Genomic DNA, 4,792 nt, shown 5'->3' with positions numbered 1-4,792 from the left:
ATTCAATCTTGCTGAAGAGTGTAGGAATGGCCTGCTCTACTATTTGAAAGCGGAATTGCAGTTTTATTGCTTATTATTCTGCCCTTGCGTATGCATCGCACTGCATACTGTAGCTTAACAGATAGCGAACAAAGACTCAGAAGACGGTTGTTGAGTTGACCATTTACTGAGGCTTGAAATTGTAAAACTGCAAGAATAAACAGAAAAATACAACACAAGTTACACAATTGAAATAATACATGTGCAACATAATGCAAATAGAGTGCAGTATAATCAACAGCCTATGCTAATAATTAGCTATGTCCGTTAGCTTAGCAGCTAGTTAGCTTAGCTTATCTTTAACATTGAAACCACACAATCAATTAAACCAAAATGTGGAAATGCTCCCGATTTCTGAGGTCTCAAGGTTGGCAAGTATGGTTGTAGGCTACCTAGCGCCACATGTTTTGATGTACGTTTTTGTTGATAACGTCGCGAGTTTGTATCTTTCAGTGTTGAGGTGTGCACCGTTAGATTCTGTGTCTTTACGATCATAAACAATGTGTTGGATGTGCAGCTAGGATAAGTAATAAGGGAGCTAGGAGTGATTTTCGGTGCAGTAATTCGGTTAGCATTTTTCACTCGGGGCTAATTCAAAGGCTCACTGTTAGCATTGTGTGTTTTTTTTGGAGAAAAAAAATGAAAAAGATCAGTTAAATTCATTTTTTCCTGTTATATGGATATAAAATATTCATAGTTTATTAAATATTAAGGTTCCTTAGACGTTGTTTCCTGCAAAATGACGCGATTTCGGCCCCGGAACCGGGTCCGTAAGGCTTAAGAGTTAAGGCCCCCAGGTATTTGTACTGTGAGACCACCTGTAGCCTCTCCCGGAATCAAACACATCTGGCTCAACGTAGGAGGACTTGGTTTTGGTGAAGAACATATACAGTTTTACTGACATAGTTGCAGACAGCATTGCTCCAACCAAGCTCAGTGTTTCCCACACAATGTTAATACTTGGGCGGGCCGCCCAGGTATATTAAGGCCCGCCCAAGTATATTTCGGACCTTTTTAAAAAAAAATGTATCCGTCCGCGAGCGACGCCATCTGCGAGTGATTAACTAATGGACAATGAGCCCTCGCTCTACGTCTCCTGTGCCTGTTCGCTCTGCGGTTGATTAACTAGGGGACAATAATCCCCCCCTGTTCGCTCTGCGATCGATTAACTAGTGTATGATCCCTCGCTCGACACCTCCTGTTCGTGCTGCCATCGCGTGGAGGGAAACGAAAAACGGAGAAGACGACGTTAATTTAGAAGACGCGGACACTAAGGTAAAGTAACTATTTTCTCCTTATTGTGTTGCTGTCTTCTGACTTTGGTAGGAGATTCGAATTATTTGAAGTTAGTGGCAACTAAGAGTGTATTTAACGTAACCAGGCCAACTTTGCTGCGTGCAAGTTACGTGTGCTAAATTAAATATAAAAAAGATTATAATTTGTTTTCTCTTCGGGCTATGCCAGTTAGAAGGACACAGATTAACTTTAGCTAAGGTTAGACTGTTAATTTCCCCTGCATTACTCCTCAGATATGAGTATTCAAAAATATTTTAAGAGAATACGGGGTGAGGATGAGGAGGAGAGACGAGGAGAGGAGGAGAGACCACAGGTAACTTAGCCAATGTTAGCATTTTGCTTGCAATGGCAATAATAAATGCATAAGTCTCAATAATGATATATGTCGGTTCATTTGACCTGAAATTATACAATTGCAGTCAACAGTGAGTTGCAATGCAGAGACCAAACTAGATTCAAGCTTGTTTTCAATTCTAGCCGGTGGTCAGTGAAGATGCTGGCACAACTAGTCAGAGTACTGAGGGAGAGGCAGCAGGTCCCAGTGTGGTAGAAGCAGCAGCAGGTCCCAGTGTAGAAGCAGGTGCAGGTCCCAGTGTGATACAAGCAGCAGCAGGTCCCAGTGTGGTACAAGCAGGTGCAGGTGAACAAGCAGCACAGTTCCAAGCATCACAGACACAGACACAGACATAGTATAATAGCAAGGAGAACTCTACCATTTAAATGCAGTAATACCAATGCATTATTTTCAGATTCCAAGCATCGCCACTCAGGATGGAACCCTGATTGGCTCAAAATGCCACAGTTCAAGAATTAGCTCTACCTCACCCAGCATGGTATGAATGGCATTTGCAAGTTCATATTTGTAATAAAACTTATTTTTTGTAAGAATTAACACGTTTTTCTTTTTAAAAAGGAATGTTTTGCCGAATCTGCAGGCAACACAAGCCTCCAATAAAGAAAGGCCCCTTAAAATGGGCTTTCATAGAAGTTGGGATTCTTGTTTTCCGCAAGGATTATATCGAGCGCCACATCTCCTCAGAGCCTCATCAATATAGTGTAAAGCATCAGGTCTCACTTGCATCAGGTATATCATTTTTTTATGTAAAGCTAATTTCTGCAACCTATCAACCATGTTTGGCTCATATAATGAATTATGTCTTTGCCCTTGGTCTAGGCTACTCAGTGATGCAGGCTTTTGAGCCCACAGTTATTATGGAGCATGAGGCCGTCATAGGTGGATTCAAATGTCTTTACTGGCTAGTAAAGAATGAGATGGCTCACCACACCAACTACCCTAAGCTCTTAAGTTTAGCTCAGCTTTTGGGTTGTGATTACTTTGAAAATCTGAAAGTAAACCTAGTACAAAATGATGCTTGTGAAACTAAGAACTTTGACCAGCTAAATGTTAAATGATGTCTTTTTCTCAGGTGGATCAAAGAAACAATTATCAATCACACAGAATAGTGGATGAAATGCTGGAGATCCTTGCAGAGATAGTAGAGTCGCCTATTTTGGAAGAGATAAGGTCATCTCAAGCAATCAGGTCTAGAGGTTGATGAAACCACAGATGTATCTGTAAACCGCCAGCTGGATTTACATGTTAGGTGGGGTATTTTTTAAAGGTATGATGTGCATTTAAATAAAGATGTAGGCCTAGTTAAACTTAATATTTATTAATATGTGTGAAAACCTATACATCTTTATTTTAGACACCTGGATAAAGAGGGTTATGTTTTCAACCACTTCCTTGACCTGGTAACTCTGGAAGATGGGAAAGCTGACAGCGTTGTTGCTGCCATCAAGAGTGTACTACAGAAGAAGGATCTCCCGGTAGACAGGCTCTATGGACTCGGGACAGACGGTGCAGCAGTGATGACGGGTATGGAGTTTATGGTTAAATCTAATGGATTGTGTGAAATGTGTATTGTCAGCTGTTATTAAAGGAAACAAAATGACGCCCTCAACACTGCATTTAATTCTTAAACTTAGGCCGTCTGAATGGAGTGGCAAAGCAGCTCACAGACAGTTTTCCAAAGCTGGTTTCTGTAGCGTGTGCTGCTCACAGACTAGCACTGGCATGCAAAGATGCCTCAAATGCTGTCAGGTATATGGCAAACTTCAGGAACCACCTGCAGGAACTGCACCTATTCTTCCGAAATAGTGCAAATAGGTCAGCCACACTGAGTGCTGCCGCTACCACTCTTGGTCTGAACGACTTGAAAGTCAAGGTGTGTTTTCACCTATTTTCATAATACTATTGTGGTGTCATATTATTTACATATATTTTACTTACCAGTGTTTCTACTTGTTGTTAGGAGGTGAAAGATACAAGGTGGCTATCGCAGCACCTAGCCGTTCAAAACCTCCAGAGGAACCTTACAGCTGTGCTGGCTGCTCTGGCGGAAGAAGCAACCACAAGGAAGTGCCCAGTGGCCAAAGGTCTATAATATCTGTGCCACATACCGCTTTGTGGCTGCCCTCTACCTTCAGGCAGATGTGCTGCCCCACATTGCAATGCTGTCTAAGGTGTTTCAGAGAGCTGATGTGAACTTTCTCTACATAAAGGAGTAGGTAGATTACAAAGAAATGCATTTGATGCTCCCAGTTATTTGCATTATCCATCCTATTATATTGTTGTCTTTTTCCACATTTAGGTGCCAGTCACACTTGTTACTCTGAGGAGAATTCTGGAGGCAGGCGAGACCCCACTCCCCGGAACGTTCCTTGCTCGCCTACACCAAGACTTGGACAACCCAGGTGGACTTGGGGCGTTTAGCATTGCCGGAGAGGAGGAGAGGATCAGGAGGGGAGCGCCCCCGGGAAGATATGTGGGCCAGATTTGTCAGAGATGTAAATACATCCCTTCTTACTTTTACATTCCAATATTTATTTTCCTTGAACTGAAAAATTTATAATATCATTCCAGGTCCTCAAACCTTACATCTGCAGCCTGGAGAGCAACATTGAGAGCAGGTTCCAGCATATTGAAGTGCTGGGGGCCTTCAGTGTCCTGGGTCCAAAGGCAGTTACCTCCAATGATGTAACCAACATTTCAATGTTGCAGACCCTTGCCAACAAATTCATCCCAGGGCAGGATGCCACAGTTATCCAAGAGTGGACCTCCTACAAGCAGCATGTTCTTGAAGGAAAATTTAGTTGGGTCTAGAACCTCAATTCCGTGACCATTCTTCTGCTAAGATGTTTTGACACTTGATTTGACATCATTGGACCTTTTATAAAAAATATAGACCCAAGGTCCCTCCCAAAAATCCCGGCAATTTTTGCTAGAGGGCCAAATCCAAGATGGCTGCTCGCGCCATCTTAAAAAATTAACTTTTGAACCAGAGCGCCTAGAGTCATGTGTAAATGCACTTTTTGGGGTAAGTCGGCCACAAGGATTCAATTTCTGACATCAGTTTGGTGCGATGACATCGTTCGGACCCACAAATCCAAGATG

At 42.4% G+C, this 4,792-nt stretch overlaps 1 long non-coding RNA gene across 3 annotated transcripts; it reads left to right on the top strand.

The window, feature by feature from the left end:
* The first annotated feature begins 1,356 nt into the window (after window positions 1–1,356).
* LOC307045199 lies at window positions 1,357–4,474 on the top strand. Of its 3 annotated transcripts, XR_013809806.1 has the most exons (8): window positions 1,357–1,975; window positions 2,085–2,168; window positions 2,763–2,939; window positions 3,045–3,214; window positions 3,325–3,563; window positions 3,651–3,861; window positions 3,990–4,185; window positions 4,262–4,474. It is a non-coding gene; the product is annotated as an uncharacterized lncRNA (long non-coding RNA). The 3 variants fall into 3 exon arrangements; XR_013809807.1 differs by having other exon boundaries at window positions 1,357–2,168; XR_013809808.1 differs by having other exon boundaries at window positions 1,357–2,168; window positions 2,763–2,957.
* Window positions 4,475–4,792: the final 318 nt, after the last annotated feature.

The sequence above is a fragment of the Notothenia rossii genome (assembly GCF_949606895.1).
Source record: "Notothenia rossii genome assembly, chromosome: 6".
Lineage (NCBI taxonomy): Eukaryota > Metazoa > Chordata > Actinopteri > Perciformes > Nototheniidae > Notothenia > Notothenia rossii.
Note: the sequence above shows the minus strand (reverse complement) of the source record. Positions and strands in the feature narration are given on the sequence as shown.